This window comes from Rhynchophorus ferrugineus, unplaced genomic scaffold, assembly GCF_030347505.1.
Source record: "Rhynchophorus ferrugineus isolate W39M unplaced genomic scaffold, kcgeb_rfMv2 rfM2, whole genome shotgun sequence".
In the NCBI taxonomy this organism is placed as follows: domain Eukaryota; kingdom Metazoa; phylum Arthropoda; class Insecta; order Coleoptera; family Curculionidae; genus Rhynchophorus; species Rhynchophorus ferrugineus.
Genome location: NW_027472581.1, coordinates 86,224,504 through 86,246,159, shown reverse-complemented (window position 1 = coordinate 86,246,159; position 21,656 = coordinate 86,224,504).

Sequence of the window (21,656 nt, the reverse complement as noted above, 5' to 3'; positions counted from 1 at the left end):
TGTCAGACGTATGCAAAATTCTTGAAAGCAATAGTGATACGAGTTTATAACTCTAACCTATAAACTATTGTGGCTGTATAATTAACTGTAATTTTTGGATGTACTATAATATTAAAAGAAATTATATTTGATAACATTTTTGTTGAATTATATTATTTACCTTAGAATTTTATTGTATGTTAAAGCCAAACTGCTGAAAGCTCAGAGTTGATGCGGCAACATTGCGACGTTTTGAACAAACGTCAAATTTAAATGACGTATGTACAAAATTACTTTGAACAGACTATATCCCATTATCCACATGGAATATGAATATAATATTCCTAGTGTAAGATATTTCTTCGTCTGTTGAGTAAAGCAATTTTCGATTTAGGGAATTTTTTTTATTCTCATCTTAAATGTCGAGTGTATCTTTTTAAGAGTTGTTCCGGTTTCAATTACAACACACGCGATATGTTAAACTACTTCCGCTTTCACTGTGGTTACACGTGTACTTAAAACTGAATTTCTATGAGAATTAAGTCCGAATATTATGTACACTCAAATAAGTGACTGTTGAGTTCAATATATATTTTTTGTGATGTTCAAATATAAATAGTTAAAGCTCACAAAAACATAAATACCTGAACAGGACCACGTAATTAATCATTGAATATTATTGAAATCAGATTTGGCATTTATTTAATTGTAACTTGATTAAAAAACATAATTTAATTACCAATATATTCTTATTAATGTAAATTAAATATAATGTCCCGAATTTACAACGTTATTAATTCAAACTAATTACATGTAATAAAAAAAAACGTTACATGCGACTGTTTCAAAATAATTTGATTCGCGTTTTCTAATTGATTTTTGAAAGTTGAAGGTAAAAACGCCTGGCGATCCAAGATAATATCGTTGAAAAGTGCATTGTTTTATAACTTGCGCTATTTCCGATTTCAGTATTCAGTTCTGTTGTTTTGGTTGAGTTTGTATAAGGTTATAAAGTTAGGCAATAGTAATAGAACACAAAGGATAAAATTAACTTTTACAATTAACATTATATACTGCTATAAAAAATAGTAAGACGTAGAAATCGTGTTCGTTATCAATTGCTTCCGCTTGAAAATGTTATGCCTGGTTTTGTATAAAGTAATTTGTCTCAAGAATCAGGTATTATGAGTCGAACACTCTTTATTTTCCTTGTTAAGCTCTATTATAGAATATTAGCACTGATTTCATCAATAATTCAATTCATATTATTCCACAAATATCTTATTCGCCTGAATTAGCTCTGTTGGATATGAAGAAATTTCCTATACGAGGGTCACTATTTATATTTCGGGAATTGGCAACACTGATGTCCTGTGAGACCATCTGATGGTTCCATCGTAAAGTTTGACATTTTTGACGATATACGTACTCAGACCATTTTGTCGCACCGGCGCTATTTGTTTATTTTATATTTAGTTGAAAGTTTCGTCTCGGCAAAAAATGGAACTGAATCGTGAACATTTTCGTGCGACGATTTTTTACGATTACCACAATAAGGGTGCCTCAATCAACTTAATTTGATTTTTGGCGATAAAGCCATTAGCCATTTTGGGCATTAAAAACTACCGTGTATCGCTGGTTTAGTTTGTTCGCGCACGAAGCCTCTCAAAGAAAATGGTGGCCTGTTTCTTCGGGAAAACTGGTCATATTGCAACAGTGCTTCTAGAGGATCAGTAAATTCTGATTGGTACACAACCATTTGTTTGCCAGAAGTCTTCGGTGAAATAAGGAAAACAAACAAAAGGCGCTCTTATTTGGCACCCAATTTGACGCGGTCAACGATTTTCATCGTCCGAAGAAGCGTTTAAAAATCATGTTTTGAAGATACCTCATTCAATATGGAATAAATGCTTTGAAAATTGGTTTAAGCGCATGCAAAAGCGTATCGATTATCGTGGCTAGTACTTTGAAAAACAATAAAAATATATTCGCAGCTTAACTATTTGTTTTTTCCCCTATTCCCGAAATATAAATAGTGATCCTCGTATTTTGAGCAAATTAATTATTTTGAGTTAGAGGACATTGCATGCCATTTATTATTGTTTGTTTTTATTTTTCTCTTACCTGTTTTTCATTATCTTTGTTTACCGTTTGTCACTATTGTTTGTCACATCAATTAATTTATTTCTTAATTTCTGGCTCTTTCTTGCATTTTTATTCTATGCCTTTGATTTGATTATTCTATCTTATTCTCCTATATTATTTTTGATCTGTTTCTTTCTTCAATTTTTCCCTTTGTTCTCTCTCTGGTTTTTCCATTTGCTTTCATTAAAAAAAAAGTTTAAAAGTTTAAAAACTTTAAAACTTTAAATTATAGTAGACAGACAATATTCTTTCGTCCGTATTAGTTTAAAAATTATACTTTATTAATTTAATACCATGTATCTACCACAATATATCGACGTTCTACCATTTTCCTTTACGTGTTTAAATAAATTTTGTATCCTAGTTGTCCAGTTGTTGTAAGGTTAATACGCAGCTGTAAATGAGAAGCAAAAACAGTTCCGTATACAATTTAATTGATACCGATCTTGGAACAGCAAATCAAGGCCTTTAAACAAGACAACAATATTCCTTACAAACTTGATGTCCTATTGTTTATTCCTTAATAAATACGAGCGATACTATATTTTTGGTTTAAAAACGTTTCTTAAAAAATAAGAATCTCCCGTATTGACCGTGATATATTGTCGAGAAATAAAAATAAGTATTAAAGTTATTGTTTACATTGAAATTTCGAACACAAGATAATAAAAGTGTGACAGTTATTTACTGTTTACATTTTATAAGCTTGACCTATTAAATGTTTTATAATTTTTAATACAGTGCAGTTGCGGTGTATCTTCCAAATCTTGTCTTATATGTATACCTTTTCAAGGAGTTTTTGTTTGTTTTTTGAGATGTATAGGTAATAAATTATTAACATAAAATGTAGAACTAGGAATTCATTTTATTAGTTCAAGTTTTTAAGTTTTCAATGTTATGAACTATGATTTACTCTGCCAAATTTCATTCCATTTGATTCGATTTTTTGTATACTTCATCATGTTATATGATAAAATTAGACACGAGAAGGCACCACCTTATACTTATACTATTGCTACTACATGTAGCAATTGTTATTTTTGTGAAAAATTAAATTCATTATTTAGATATTGCTGTATCATGTTTACTAATTATACTAAAACTAGCGACCCGCCCCGGCTTCGCACGGGTGCAATGCTGATACTAAATTAAATACACTACAGAAAAAATATGAACGTTGTATATAAAAACATAGCGGCCCGCTCCGACTTTGCACGGGCATAAAATATATATGCCTATGTCACTCAATGAAAACATGATTAAAATCGATCCAGTATTTTTGGTTCATTCATTACTGCCCTTGGCCTGTACGCATTAAATTTGGAGTAAAACAATTCCTCTTCCCCTATACTTACTATGAAGATTTCCTGCTATCTTTGGAATATTTAAATTCATACAATTTTTATTACATTACACATTTTTAAACGCAAATTTTAAATTTGTAATATCTCCGAAAATATTTGTTTAATTTACATGCTGTAAGGAACCATAATGATCTATATTAATTGCACACTGTATTTAAGGTACTTAATTCGATAAGGATTAATGCCGTAAAATAGCTTCGTAAATAAGCCATTTTCTCACGTAAAAAGTAAACAATAAAAATGGTTAATGTGGGTTATCCCTAAAAGATAAACATATACCATCGCGGACTTTTTTGTAGGACCTTTTTATGGTGTACAATACTGTAGTACATTAATTTGATCTAACTCGTAGGGTTAGGCAGCGTTTTTGCTAATTACTAAATAAGCCTAAAAAAATAGTTTAATTTACGACATCACGTTAGAAACCTCTAAAATTAGCAATGTTGCCTTAGTATATTATGCATGTATTATACATATAAACCTTCCTCTTGAATCACTCTATCTATTGAAAAAAACCGCATCAAAATCCGTTACGTAGTTTTAAAGATTTAAGCGCACATAGGGATATAGGGACAGAAAAGGCGACTTTGTTTTATACTATGTAGTGATTAAGTACTAATGTATCACTATCAAATAATTTTAAATAATCAGTATTATCAGTTAACTATATTTTTTTTCTAATGAGATTATATTATTGATATTGAATTATATACTTTTGCATAGAAATTTAATTTGATTAATTTGAAATTAGATCTGAATATACTTGAGAAAGGTGAGATTATTCTCAAACATCATAAAACGATTAAGCGATGATTAACATAAATTCTGTATGTTTTTCCCTGATGTGAAATGAAGTTTTTTATTTGATGATAATGATGATGATGATGTTGAACTTTATGTGCTTTGCATTCTCAAACACTCAAAATATCATTTGCTATATCAGTACCAATTCATAACAGTATATATGTACACAAATCATGTTTTAACAATTAAATTAATAATATTTGATAATTTAACTGGCTAACTCAACATTTAAAATATTTATAATATGATATGTTTGAATTTCAACTGATTTCTTTATCGAATCATATGAACCTTTTCATAGATTGATTTGTCTTTGTTTTAAAAAGATACATCAAATTTTGTATTAGGGATCAACAGCGTAACTTTACTATTATTCACTTTTTACATTCTGCGTTACTCTGTGCGCTTTGGAAATTGGTATATTTCGCCAATTTGGTTGTTGTGTCACTCAACATCAATAATATTCCATGTCTTATTAATATCAGTATGTTTTTTTTCAGCAGATCTTATAACTAATTTATGGTTTATAATTTGGGAATATTTTTAATAACTATTTGGATTCGTATAATTTTTGATTTGATAGCTACTTTTATGTTATTTCCCTCAATTTTTATGTAAGTGTGTGGCCACATTTTATTCAGCCTTAAACTTTTCTTTTATAAACAGTTCTATAAAAATGAGTGGAACCCTTAGTAGACCGTTAGAATAGTAACAAGCGACATATTCATAAACTCCAAACGTTTTACGTATTGTTTATTATTATTCTCATCTATTATTTAATTATTATAATATATATAATCTATAGTTTCATTATATTTTCCCCCATGTAACATTGACTCTGCGTAGAAGAACATGTTTACCGGTGAAGGTTAATAATTGTTAACTTCCCTAAGTTGAAGATGCTAACCCGGAAGAAGCACACACTAAAACAACTTGGATTTAAACTATATCATATGAATTGGATTACCGGGCGCAAATCCAAGTTACCATTAGATAACAAGGTATTGCTATAGGAATCCAACTATGGGGTACTGCTGTCAAGTTTAATGTAGCCATCCAATGGTCCCAATACAAACGCTATAACGAGTGAAATTCAAAGTGTTTGTGCTAAACCTTCTAAAAAAGTGTTAGTCCATCCCAATGTGCTCATTAATCAGCTAAATGTATGACGCAATAGTGAAGAGCGTATCCTAAAATATATAACACCATCCGATCTGGTTATAGGCCATACATGAACTTACAAAGATAATATTTTATACAGAAGATCACTTAATGGAGTAATTTTCTACATGTCATGTATATATTATAATAGTAAGAAATGCTTATTACCCACTTGGTAGATAGTTGAAGCACTAAGAGTAAAAATTAAAAATCTAGCTTGGTTGGCGCAGTGGTAAAGGCTACAGGACGCTCCTCCTACTGTTGTGATAGTCGCGAGTTCGAATCCTTCTGGGGCATAGTTGTAAATTTATGTTTGTGGTTGTTTAATATTTGTGATTATCCTAGGCAACAGTGCAAGATCCGACAAGGAAAATGATCCCAGTCATGCCAATAAGCAGGCTGGGTAAGGCCGGATGTCTTCTGGGATTATTTTTAAGTTGGTCAGTCGCCAGTCGGTAGGCTTAATACTGAAGACAGTGGTTCGGAGCCCACGTTAAAGTGTATATCCAGTCCAGATAAACCGCCGTTCCAAAATGTTTTCGCAATCATATATAATCAAATATCAAGGAACTGAAAATATAAACATAGAATTAGCAAATAACAAACAGAATTAAGTGATCGAAATGCATCTGCGCAGAATAAACCAATCATATACCACGTCTTGTGTCTAGTACCACGTACGTTCAGATTTGCCAACTTATCTACCTGCATCTGCGAGCACCATTTACCGATTAAAAGGAGACACATTTTTTAATAGAACGAACGTAAATGCGTAACAAAACGACTACTGCGAGATAATTTCGTAGATTTTTTTTCGACAAACCTAATATTTCCATCAAACGCTCGTTAAACCCGGCACGGCACAAACGGCCAATTAAAACCGATTAACCACTTTGAATAATTGGCGTATTGTTAGGTCCGCGCCATTACGTTTTCTTCGTCGGCGGACGGTGAGGGCATTCCGCTCGAAACGGGGACGTGAGGATTTTTAAAACCAGGCTGATGCAACTTTCCGATAACTTGCACCAGGTATTAAAACTAATAAAATTCCTTTACGCGTGTGTGTGTCTGTGTGTGCGCCGGAGTCTGGTTAGAACTGTAATTACGAGAATTCGTTACGATTTTTTTGTCGTCGAGGTCACCGTCATATGCCCCGAACGAACTACGTCACTGCGTTTCGATTAAAAGCGGATCCATTGGGATCAGCAAACAGAATTTAACATTTGTGTGTCGTGGATCTGACAATTTGTGGTCTTAACGTTAGAAAGATCTTCTGAAGGCGGCACTGACAGTTACTTTACTGGCCGCTAAAAGTACGGGTAATTAGTTATGTTGGAGGATCATCGTACTGATAAATAATAGCATCCATAAATAAATGTAAAGACAAGTACTGACAATGGATGGTTATTGTTAATCTTAATAACAGACTATGGCAATGGTAGGCAATAACAATGATGGAATAATCACGATGGTTAACAACAATCCTCGTCCATAGTAGTCAATAACGTTGACTGACAATCATAATAAAACAGAAAATAACTGTAACTGATAGCAATGATAAACTATGCTAGGATGGAGTATGACATATGCACCCGGTACGAAAGGAAATACTACAACCCTACACTACCAATTATGGACGATCAATAAAATCAAGGGAAGCAAGCATATAAATAAGTAAATATATAAATAAATATATAAGCAACTTGGTTGTTGGACTATGATGAACATCAAATGCGTAGAAGTAAAAAAACCAGAGATAAACACGCTAACAGGTAATTGAAAAGTCACGGTCTGATACATAGATGGCGCTACTATAATTAAATCCATATGTTCTTTAGTTAGCCCTAACTAGTTAGCCCTGACAGTTATCGGATCATTAATTTGTGAATTATAGGAAATATTGCATTTTGAAAGGACAACATATAGTTGAAGTAAAAACTTGGCTTGATGCCAAGTTTCCGGACACTGCCCCAGGAAAATCAACCATCAAGGATTGGAATGCTAATTTTAGACGAGGTGAAATGAGCACCAAAGAAGGTGAATGCAGTGGACGCCTAAAAGGGGTTATTACCGACGAAAATATTTAAAAAATCCACAAAATGATTTTGAATGATCGTAAATTGAAATTGAATGAAATAGCAGACACTCTAAAGATATCAACTGAACGTGTATATCATATCATTCACGAATATTTGGGTATGAGAAAGCTCTGTGCAAAGTGGTTGCCGCGCGAGCTCACTTTTGACCAAAAACAACGACGAGTTGATGATTCGGAGCAGTGTGTGAAGATGATCAAGAGTAATAAACCTGAGTTTTTGCGTCGATATGTGATAATGGATGAAACATGGCTCCATCATTTCACTCTGAAGTCCAATCGACAGTTATTCGAGTGGACTGCAAACGATGAACCCGCTCCAAACCGTGGGAAAATCCAACAGTCGGCTGGCAAGATTATGGCGTGTGTATTTTGGGAAGCGCATGGAATAATTTTCATTGACAACCTTGAAAAAGGAAGGACCATCAACAGCGACTATTACATAGCATTATTGGACAGTTTGAAGGACCAAATCGCCGAAAAACGGCCACATTTAAAGAAAAAAAGTGCTGCTTTACCAAGACAATGCACCGGGTCACCAGTAAGTGAAAACGATGACAAAAATCCATGAATTGGGCTTGGAATTGCTTCCTCATCCACCTTATTCTCCAGATCTGGCCTTCAGCGACTATTTCCTGTTCCCAGATCTCAAAAGAATGCTCGCTGGGAAGAAAATTTCGTCGAATGAAGAGGTGATCGCCGAATGGTATCGAAAAGTTGGAGGGTTGCTATAATCAGTGTATTACCCTTGAAGAGAATTATATTGAATTAAAAAAACTGTTTTACTATGGTAGGCGGGAGACATTTCAATTGACCTGTTAGATCTTTATGAAAACCACTTATAATCGACCTTTATAGAAAAACCGATAGTGCAGATTATCGTCGTTTTATTCGACACACTCTGTTGAATGAAACTGCTATTGGGGATTCCCATACAGTAGTTCCGTTTTTATTCGTGTGTGTGTGCGTGAGCTCATTTGCGTCATTTGTATAAACTATATCTTAAATTTAGCTTTCGGTAGTTTAGTCTAAAACTACTTGAAAAGCGGCTCGATTTTTGTAAACCTAATAATTCTGCAACTCTAATTACCTTGTGTTACAGGAAGACTTTTCTCTAATGGCCAATGGTTTCCCATATTTGCTATCGGCGTACTTGAACAATAATGATGTGAAAGTGTTACTTCTTTGTTCTGCAGTTTCATATCGAACACGAAATTACAATTATTTAATGTAAGATAGTGAATATTTTAATCTGAAAATAATATTGTTTCATTAATGTGTAATATTGTTTCATCAATCAATGTTGTTTCAATAATAATATACTATCACCATATCGAATTTGTTACATATTTCTTGCAGAACTTCGTATTATAACCTATATTTTCCTCCATTAAAAGTATACAATACTCTAGCAGCGAGTGAATGTAGACCATTTAATCAGTTCATTGAGGAAAATAACATACAGAATACCATTCTGGATTCGAGAACAAAAGTATTAGACCAATGAGGGTCATTACACAAGAATACTGTCGGAATGAATTTATCTATCTAGAAAGAGCTCTTGAACATTATTGCCATTATTAACTCAAAAAACGAATGAAATAAGAAACCAAAAGATTGATGAAGGATGAGAAGAATCGAAAGGAAGAAAATGTCTCTAAAGGTATATATAAGTATATATAAAGTATAAGAGTAATGGAGTATGACACTTGTTTTTGATATAATTATTTGTGAGTTCATTTTACAGTTAACAGTTTAATATGAAATAGATTTTATTTCTTGCTGATCTTTAATAAAAATATCTATAAATTAAAAAAGAAAAATATCGTTCCGATATTCGCAATTGTTCATATGGACTTATTAATTATAATTTACATGATTTATGTAATTAAAAATATGTGGAAGTTGAAATGTAAGCGATAAAAACGCACATAGCTCGGCTGCATTATCAGATGAAACAGGACAGACGACCAAAGCAAATTTGACCTGGAATTCGAAAAGAATGTAACTTGTGAAGAATGTAAAGTGACTACGGACAACTTGTCACAGTCGAAAAAAAAACCGAATGCGCCGAAAGAGCTTGTAAATGACTTCAAACGATCGTTGTCAGCCTTCTTCCGTTTTAATACCGAACGTAGCAAAACGACAAAAAAAAGCGATAGAACGGAATTTCTCATCAATGATGGTGAACGTAACATTTTACTAGGTTCTCAACAATCTTAGTCAGATGTTATAGCGTATTTATAATGGAGGTTTCAAAGAGAATCATTTTAGACCTATTATACTTCTTCATAAATTGATAAAACAATAACTTATGTAACTATTTGATATACAATACTGTGAGAAAAATATCGTAGTTGATGTGGAAAGAATGGTTGTAAAGTCTACTTGAAGTGATACCAAATGTTTGGTGGAAGTATAAATGAAAACTATTGATCATGAAGCTGTTCGAACCTTGCCATACCCTGACGGTGCCAGATTATTATTTCTCGACCGCCACTGCGACTAATTCGAATGAAGCAGGCTATTAAAAAATATGAGAAAGATTGGTTGGGCTCGGGAAGGAAACTTCCACTTTCTGTACCTCAACGTACAATTCAAATATTACAACAGAATTGTATCATACTACACATTAAATTAAAACTAGGTTTCTCACACTGTACCATTGTAAGTGAATTGATTATAGGAAACGTCGACACTAAGCTTACTGATTAGCGAGTGACCAACTTAGAGACCATCCCAGAAGATATACCTGTCTTACTAAGCTTAGCTACTGATACTCACTAATTATATCACAAATATAATCACCCATAAATATAAATTTACATGCCCCAGTAGAATTTGAAACAGCGATAATATTTGTCATAATAGTTGGAGGACTGTTCTTTCGCCTTGACCACTGAGACAACCAAGCTCTCTGAATCTCTCAATCTAGTTGTGTAAAATAACGTAAAATTTAGTCATAATATTTGTTATGGTATATATTTTCCTTATTTGTTGCTAATATGGCCCTAGGCCATAATATCCTACTGTGTTTGAATTTTGTCTATTACTCAATTTTGGGAAAAAATTTAAATTATTTTTTGAAGATAATATCGTACAATTTCTAGTTATTAAGCATTACTGTGCGAAAAATATCGCGGTTGATGTGGAAAGAATGGTTGTAAAGTCTACTTGAAGTGATACCAAATGTTTGGTGGAAGTATATATGAAAACTATTGATCATGAAGCTGTTCGAACCTTGCCATACCCTGACGGTGCCAGATTATTATTTCTCGACCGCCACTGCGACTAATTCGAATGAAGCAGGCTATTAAAAAATATGAGAAAGATTGGTTGGGCTCGGGAAGGAAACTTCCACTTTCTGTACCTCAACGTACAATTCAAATATTACAACAGAATTGTATCATACTACACATTAAATTAAAACTACTGTTTCTCACACTGTACCATTGTAAGTGAATTGATTATAGGAAACGTCGTCGTAATACTTAACAAGATTTAAGAACTCTTTAACGTAAAACCAACGAATTGAATTAGTTGTTGTCGGTTAATGAATGCCGCGGTGCCAACAAACCCGTAATGATATGCGAAAGATCGAAGATATTTATACGTAAACAATGATGTTCGAACAAAAATCCAATAACGATTAGAAATTAGAAAGTGGAAACTGTGGAAAGTCACCTTTAAATTGGGTTTTAATGGTGGTTTAATAGTTTATAAGGTACAAGTAAAACCTAGCACTATTCTTCAGTATTTTGAGTAATGCTAAATATGTGTCAAAATGAGAGAATATCAATTTTCATGTAAAAATCATTACTATTACGTATACTGTTATTTGTAGAATGTGCAATTAATTTAATTTAATTATTTATTATGTAAATATTCATATTATTTCACCACTTTAAAACTTATCAATATATTTTTTTATATGGAGTAATTACTATCATATAATTTTTCATGCAATTAGTATTACAGGGGTAAAAATTATTTAAATTATCAGTAATCCAGTTTTTAATTAATTTTTAATTCACTTACGGTTACATATATATTGCTATTATTCTTATAAAACCATAATCTAAGGAAACTGAATCAAGTGATTTTTCATAAGCTTGAAGCCACCTTTACTCCTTTAAGACAGTTTTGCAGAGACTAAAACATATTCCTTCTTCAAAATGTACAATTCAATCCCTCTCAATTTTTAGTGAGTCACTGAAGACACGTGCTATCTAAAGTTCTAGTCATATTTGATCGCATTTATTGACCATGATTATCAATAATGTTCTATACACTACTACCTTTCAAACGCGCTATTGTATTTGTATAGCTGCGTTGAATATACGACATAACTAATGAGATATACGGTTTTAAAGCCATCTATTTCTATTTGGGTAGAACCAAAATTATTTCTCTAACCTTGTATAATAAATATACTGTTTATATAATATTGTGTTAGATATATGTTATTTTGAAATGACTAGAAACATTTAGTTGATAACGTATTAAATAATTTTACTTATATTTACGGGTAATAACCAGACAAGTTAGATAATATTCCGGACTAAGAAAAGAGAAATACGTAAATATTCAAAAACATTACATGATTTAATATACACAGTCAATTAGGTTCAATAATAACTCAGTATGATGATAATAATATACAGATTAGTTTAGTTTTGTCCTATCATTTATTTTGCATCATGTTCATCTTTTAAATTTTAATAAGCTGGTATATTATTGATAAAAATTAGTGAGCCGAAAAAGTTTTGTAATGCTCTAATGGTGTTTTTTATATATTTTTATTTATTTACTAAAATAATATCAGATTGTCCGAACTGTTTAAAATTGTTCTTCGAAAAAATGTGGAACTCTATCAAAACTTGTAGAATATATTTGGAATATATTGTTAATTAAAAGAAAATGTTAAAACATTACTTTTTAAATCAAAACATATTCTTATCAAATTCTATGATGTAAGAGTAACTCTTTCTGGCATTTAGGTATAACTAGGTTGGAATAAAATTGAATATTTATTTTTTATAAATGTTAGTTCTACTTTACTATTAAATTTATATTATATATTATATCTACGTATAAATCTTTCAATAATCATTGGAATTTTATGGAAAAACAACGAAACAAAAAAATAACCGCGAATAATTTAAAGAAAAGAAAAACGTATGTTTTTGTGCGGTATTTATTAAAACTACTGCATTACCATGGAAAAATAAAAATATACTTATTAGGATCGGTTAGCAAAGCTTTATCAGTGTCCGTTTCACAATAAAAGTATAAAAACTATTTTACAATGAATTTGAATGATGAAATATCTTTAAGATTTACGCGATGCTGTCTCGGCAAAAATAATAATCCCGAAAAATTGCGTTTTTTAATACTATGTGATTTTCTAGGAAATAATTTCGGATTTCCCATCGTGAATGGTTTCAACCACAACATTTCCTACAAATCTTATTGTACGTATGATATTATAATCACTATTAAATCATTTGATCATAATTACTAGATAAGTTCTAGTGTTTCGACTTGATCGTCAGCTGAAATATAGAAAAATGAGTGTAATAATATCGAAAAGGAATGGTATACTCAGTTAGTTATCTCAAGGTAAAGGTTTTTTTTCAGTTTTTCCTTTCATGATGTCAATTATGTTAAACGTATACGAACCTAGATAATAATTACTCGAAACTGTTCAAAATAGTACTACAATGTCTGATCGATTTTTCTATAAAGTACATGAATTTCTTCAATGTTTTCTATACATATACTATAATAATAAACTCCGTGAAATGTCAAGATTTTGTTTAGTATATCAAGAATATTTTAAGTATTTTTATACAGTTGCTATGATAACTTGTTAAAAATTTTTGGCTTACTATATATTTTTAATACTATCTTATTATAAGATAATACTTATTATAGTACTTATCTTATAATCTTATGTAACTCTTATAAATAATCGTTATTCGAAATCACACATTATATTGTAACAGTAGCTACTTATTAAAAAAGCGAAAAGTCAATTATTGTGTTTTTAAGGATATATTAGATTATAAAAAGTAGCAATAATCAGTATATTGTTGTTGTTAAAATTCTCACATCATTTTTACTTAAAATAATGGAAACAAAATATTTAATCGAGTATTATTTTATATACTAGCGACCCGCCCCGGCTTCACACGGGTGCAATGTTGATACTAAATTAAATACACTACAGAAAAAATATGAACGTTGTATATAAAAACATAGCGGCCCGCTCCGACTTTGCACGGGCATAAAATATATATGCCTATGTCACTCAATGAAAACATGATTAAAATTGACCCAGTATTTTTGGTTCATTCATTACTGCCCTTGGCCTGCACGCATTAAATTTGGAGTAAAACAATTCCTCTTCCCCTATACTTACTATGAAGATTTCCTGCTATCTTTGGAATATCTAAATTCATACAATTTTTATTACATTACACATTTTTAAATGCAAATTTTAAATTTGTAATATCTCCGAAAATATTTGTTTAATTTACATGCTGTAAGGAACCATATTGATCTATATTAATTGCACACTGTATTTAAGGTACTTAATTCGATAAGGATTAATGCCATATTGCTTAAAATAGCTTCGTAAATAAGCCATTTTCTCACGTAAAAAGTAAACAATAAAAATGGTTAATGTGGGTTATCCCTAAAAGATAAACATTTACCATCGCGGACTTTTTTGTAGATTTTTTTATGGTGTACAATACTGTAGTACATTAATTTGATCTAACTCGTAGGGTTAGGCAGCGTTTTTGCTAATTGCTAAATAAGCCTAAAAAAATAGGTTAATTTACGACATCACGTTAGAAACCTCTAACAATTATCTAAAATCAGTTTGGAAATATATTAATTAATAATGTTGATATTGCAAAGATTACTCTAAGAATTTACTCTAAGAATTTCATTGTTTTTTTCCACGACTGGCTACTGGATTGCTTAAAATATTTCGTCAAATGCGCAAAAGGAATTTTATGTTAAAAAATATTAGTAAATACAATTATTATGAAATCAAAATCTCCTGACCAAGAGTGTGATGTTCTCGCCACAAAACTGGTTAAACTTACCATCAACAACCGAAAATAAGTAAAGCAAATCGTGAAGTGTTAACAAAAGAATTAACAATATAGCTACAAACGAAAGATGTTTGCACAGCAAGTGATTGAGTGAGGCCAGATAGTTTTATGCAATATTACCCTTCAAAATATTGGTTCATTATTATTTAGCTTGTGCAAATATAACAGGACATTGCAATAGATGAAATGAGCAAATTAATATGTAAAAATACTTTTATTTTAAGAAGGCAACCTAAATGTTATAAATGGAATTTTAATACACAGAATAGAAAAAAGAGAGATTAATTTAAAATTGTTGGGAAATTATATATAATCATGTGAAATTATATGTTTCTACAATGCTATTTTACAATTAGCATGATAGCTATAGTTTATTATATCGTTATATCGTTATTACCGAATATATTATTTAGATAAAGTGAAAAAATTTATGTTTACATTATATATACGGCGTACAAATAAGTTTTGAGGATTTGCTTTGTAAATTTGAAGTTTTATTCAGTGAATTTGATATAATCTATAACGTTGAGAAAATGACGACGACTAAAAGGAATAATTAAAAGATATATATGCCTGTTCCAATTGCTTTATTTATCAATAGTATTTAGTCCATTTAGTAGTTTAGTAGTTCTTTACAAACTAATGATAAATTCTATTCCAATTCCACTAAACACTTAAAAGAGTAAATAATTTTCCTGACCATCGACGTTACAAATATCTAACCGTTTGTGAAGCTATTCCGGACTTCAATCAAGATTTTTTTCGCACGAGATTATCATCGTCACCCATTTTTCACCCTTAGTAATTGATATCAGAAAATGCTCGATTTCGGTTCGTTTAAATAGCAAAATGACTAAAGGCTTAAATTCTTTACTATTAATGTGTGACGGGCTTATTTTGTTTCTTTCAAAACTGTTCAATGATGTACTTTCTGAACCTATGATTTAAATATAGCCTTATAGTCTTCTTTTTATCAGCTACTATTAATCTAGACTGGACCTACTGTTTAATGTTAGCCCCGAGTCACAGTCTTCGACACTAAGCTTACTGATTGGCGAGTGACCAACTTAGAGACCATCCCAGAGGATATACCTGTCTTACTAAGCTTAGCTACTGATACTCACTAATTATATCACAAATATAATCACCCATAAACATAAATTTACATGCCCCAGTAGAATTTGAAACAGCGACTGTCATAATAGTTGGAGGACTGTTCTTTCGCCTTGACCACTGAGACAACCAAGCTCTCTGAATCTCTCAATCTAGTTGTGCAAAATAACGTAAAATTTAGTCATAATATTTGTTATGGTATATATTTTCCTTATTTGTTGCTAATATGGTCCTAGGCCATAATATACTACTGTGTTTGAATTTTGTCTATTACTCAATTTTGGGAAAAAATTTAAATTATTTTTTGAAGATAATTTCATACAATCTCTAGTTATTAAGCCTTACCACTTAATTATCCAATAAAGCTTCATATCACAAACTCTACCAAGTAATTACTTTGATAATAACAACATATTTTTACTGCCTTTCATGTTGATTTATCTTATGTTACATTTTTTTTTAAGAGCGTTAATTAATCATATCTGGCTGAAATTCAATAACACGTTCCCAGAAATACCCTATATCGATTGCATGGTGTCAATTCCAGCGGACATTCTCTAACATAAATTTGTCGCCTATCTGTAAACAACTGTATTATCTTCAGACTGAAAATGAAATTCCTTTCGACCGCAGTGAGACACTTCTGAAAGATAAGGAAAAAAAACTAGGCGTTCGGGCTTAAAACCGATCATAGTTAAATACTACTTAAACGACTATTTAGTTCTGTGATACTAGGTTAACAGATAAAGAAACTGGCTTATCTTAAACGGATTTTACTGCTGCAGGCGAGAACCTACATTCTCATTCATATCTACGAAACAAATTACTCAATATGTCCGGAGTTTAAATGAAAAACATTAACTTTCTAGTAAAATTTAATATTAGTCGTAATAATACTCTTTTTTGAGAATGAATCATTCAATTCCGCATTCTTCTATTTTTATACCTTTAGGCATTGTTTTGAGGTCCGAGAAATTACTGGCTGTCACAAAGGGACTATACACAATTACATTTCGTTCAATTTGTAACCCGTTTTCATCGATTTGTCTCTTAATTCATTACTTGATGAAAGAACATTGACGTCGAAGACACTTTTTCTTAATTTTTTGTCACACAGTTGTTCATTGTAGTATATCATAAAGAGAACCTCTTTATTTCTCTTGAAAAGCTCCAAACAGCGCTTTGAACCGTCGATACATTGATGATTGCAAAAGTTGTTTCACGACTTTAACTTTTAAACTAAGCGCCAATTTGTTATATAATTTTGAAGCATGTCGTTTTAAGTTTGAAAAACTACTCTTAACAACTTATTTCACTTGTGTTAATATTATAATGTTATTCTTAAAAGTTAAATGCTCGAATATAATGTAATTATAATACAAAATCACAAATGCTTAATGGTTATGTTCATGAAGATTATGAAATATTAGAGCTAATAATAAAATTATTTTTTATAATGTAGGTTGAACATTATTTAATTTTTTTAAGTGCTTTCTTTATAAATTAAATTATTCATTATTTAATTTAAAAAATGTATTAAAATTGCATTAACAAAATTTAGAACCCATTTGCTTTGTTAAAAATACTGGAAACGACACTATTCAAACTAGGTGTATTAAGTTTAATGTACATAATGTTAAGCAACATTTACAAGACAGAGTTTATAGATGTGTTTTATTTTTTGTTTTATTGATTTGAATTAGGGTGGTGTTTGATTAATAAAAACAGCGGTTCCAGGGTTAAAAAATCAGTGTACTTTTACTCTTTATTGATATCATACAAGTTATATAGCAACATTTTCTGTGAAAAGTTTATTAATTGTGACCCAATGGTTACCAATTGATTCTTTGTGGATGTGACGACATGGTAGATATTCTTTTAATAATTTATAACTAAATGCTATGAAATAAAGAACAATCATAAGTAGTAACCAATGAGTAAGAATTTGCTAACGAAGAATATCAATGTTATTTCTTAGGATATGTAATTCTTTAAGAAATATTTATAAATATTAATATTAAATATATAAATTAATATTTGAAATAATATTAATATTTGTAATAATACTATTATTTACTATTTTCAGTTTTATATTTGACCCTTGTAAAGAGTTTAATAATAAAGGTTTTTTTAACGAAAGAAACTGACACGTAAATAGAATATGTTATTTAAAACGTGCGATTGACCTGAATGTTGATAAAAAGAACTATTTTTATTGTGTTTACATTTTATCGATGTTTTTATTGCAAAACTACATATATTGCTTGTTGACGATTAAAAATAGTCCGTGTTGTAACTGGAAACGCGAGATGACAACAATAATAAGTAGATTCAATGGATACTGATACAAAGTTGTAATTATGAGACTATATGTTGGGTGTGTACGTTATTTTCACAAATATTAATACGAAGGTTGCTAGTAATTATTTAACGAGGGTTTTATTGTTTTTCGAAGTATTCTCCATGACGATGTATACATTTTTGGATGCCAATCTTTATAACAGATTTCCCACTTTGATTGAACTACCCCCAATCCATGGTTTTTAGAATTTTTTTCGTATTTGACGAAACATCTCTGGTAAGCAAATGGTTATGTACCATTTAAAATCCACTGTTCTAACTTTACTCTTACGGCACGCTTTCCACATGTCCAGATATTTCGAAGAAACAGAGAATAATTTGCTTTCATGTGCTTCGCGCACGCATCACTTTTGTTGGAATTTATTCGTCATGGAAGATCAGGTCAGTGGATTGTTATTTTTTTGGTTCATAAGCACTGCGATTGTATTTTTTGGCCATTTCTTCGCACCAATTAACAAGAACAACTTTTGCCATATTATGTCACTGTAAACAACACAAGTTGCGTTCAAATGACAAGGTTCTGAAGAAGGCTGTGGTTATAAAGATCGAAATTCTAATTTAAAATGTCATATAGAACCTAATAACACTTAGTATATTACCAAGACTCAAAATATAAGTAGCAACTCTCGTATTATAGTAAAAAGGGCACATTTTCTGAAACTGAAGGAACATATTTTGACTTTTTCTTGTTTATACATAAATCCAATGAAATGTCTGAAAATAGTTGATTGAATAAGCATCATTAAATGTTTTAAGGATCATATTACCTGTCTTAAGGGGCATCTGACTTCCGAAAGTTTATCTCATTATCACTTCACATTAAACGCTCTTTTCTCGAAAGAAATTCACCGATATAATTGACATGATGTTCAAGTTCTTCTTGATGAAGTGTGAAGTACAACTATATTTCATAAAAACCCATTCAACTATAAAATTCCCTTAAGTTATAAATGGGATATTTTCCTACCATATAGTCCTACAATAGAGTTCACACATTTCTCTATGCAATTATTAATTAGTTTTATTCTTTAACATATTAACCAGAAACTCTACATTCTTCAAAATTCATTCTGTTATTTCGTTTTTTCCTCTGTTTGTTCAATAATTTATTTCATAGTTATATATAGTCATTTATTATTTTGCAAATATGACTATGTATTTTTATGTAAAATAAATTGTATTTCAAGATTCAAGATAGTTGAAAATAAAACATTAATATTTTTTTAACAATTAATGCTACTGATTAAGAATTATATTAAGGTGTTTTATAGGTTTTTAGGGCAATTTGATAACCTTTTATTAGCGGATATTCGTAGTAGTTGATCATGTTAATATCAAATATTATCTACAGTTAGATTAAATAAAGTGTTTAATAATATTTCACTGATTTTTGTGTCGGAGCAATATCTTAACAGCAAACGTTTCCAGATCTGTTTACAATTTTTCGAAATCGAAAATATTTTCCTTCTATTTTGATGGCTGCATTTCGACAGCATTCTTTAAATTACGAAACGTGTCAACATCACTGAATGAGGAAATAGACATTTACGAAATACGGTTATTGTGACTGAAGATACAGGCGCCAAAAATAAGCGTCAACTATTTTTACATTATATCGCCCTAAAGTTGTGACACGTCTAAAAGAAACGGAAAAGTTTTATCTGTAAAGCATTTAGGCTTTAGTGATAAATCTTAATAATGATAAATTAAGAGATATTTACAGAATTTTTCCAGGACTAATGTTTATGACACTATTTTTAAATGTTTTAAAGCGTCTTGTTCTATACAAAATATGTGGTTAATTTTATTTTTTCTGGATGTAATATTATTTCTTCAAATATTTTTTAAAAATATATTTTAAAATTTTCTCTTATCAACTAGGATTTTATCCGGACTGGACCTACAGTTTAACGTGGGCTCCGAACCACGGTCTTCGGCATTAAGCCTACGGGCTGGCGAGTTACAACTTAGAAATCATCCCAGAAGACATCCGGTCGTACCCAGCTTGGTTAGTGGCGTGACTGGGATTATTTTCCTTGTCAGATTTTACCTATTTGTGATTGAACAATCACAAACATAAAGTCACGACCATGACCAGGGTTCGAACCCGCTATTATTGCAATCGTAAGTGGACCGCCTGCAGTTTTTACCACTGCGCTAACCAAGCTGGCATTTTTCAATTTTACTCTTAGTGCTTCGACAATTTGCCCAGTGGGTATTTTTTTATTATTATAATATATAATATAAATATTATCTTAATTAGTTAGTCCTATTCTAAATATTATTCTAAAGTCTATGTATGTCCTATAACCAGATCGGATGGTGTTAAATATTTTAGGCTACGCTCTTCACCATCGCGTCATAAATTTAACTGATTAATAAACATATTGGTGTGCACTAACATTCTTTTTAAGGGGTTAACACAAACACTTTGAATTTCACTCGTTATGGCGTTTGTTTTGGAACCATTGAGTGATGGCTACGTTAAACTTGCCACCAGTACCTCATCGTTAGATTCCATATGACCAAATAGGCTTAAGTATTGATTCGTATAGCAACACCTTGTTATCTACCGCCTTTACCACTGTGCCAATCAAGCCGACTTCTTCAAATCTGTTAGAAGTGTTGGAATTGGTAAAAATATTAACAACTAAGAAAGGGATTGAATATAAATTCAATATTTCAATTTGTTTAGGCTTTTCATCTAAGCCTAACGTTCATAAGATTCAAAATCAAAAATGCCTACTATATATTATATTATTATTATATATATATATATACTATTGTATACGTATAATTGTAACATTTATTTATATTAAATGTAAATTATGTATAGTTCGTTCAATTTTAAAATCCTTTTAAGGGCATATTTCTAAAGCTCTAAACTTCGAAAACGTGTAAAAAATCAATTAAGATAAACAATCAGTAATTAGAATTAATTCTAAGTAATAATGAGTCCTAAACGAGTTTACGTTTGTTCAATACCATTAACAATATTAATCACTTACAGTTCTAAAAATGGAGTAATCAATGTTTGTTGATTACTATATATTGATATTACTATCATTTCATTTAGTAATCGATTATTAAGAAATAATAATACGCATATTGACGTGGAAATTTTAAATGTAACAAGCAACTATAACTGTAAATACATTATTATTAATCTTAATTGTAATTTTTAATTAAATATTAAGATAGTCATATGCAACAAAGTAACTGTAGTAAAAAAGTGAACGGTCAGATAAAATTGTAAAACATAAAATAAATTGTATTATCTATATTATAAATATATTACTCAACAATTGGAAATATATTGAAAAAAGAATGTATAAGGGATGTCCCAAACCTTTAAGTAAAGGTAGAGGTGAAGTGTTGAAAGAGTTTGCAGTTGTTTGTTGAAGAGCATTTTAAAAATGGTTGAAACTTGAAAGGTCATAGTTCATAATACCGACATCTTCAGGAAAAATGTGAAAATGGTTGCGTAAGAAGCGGTCTTTAAATTTC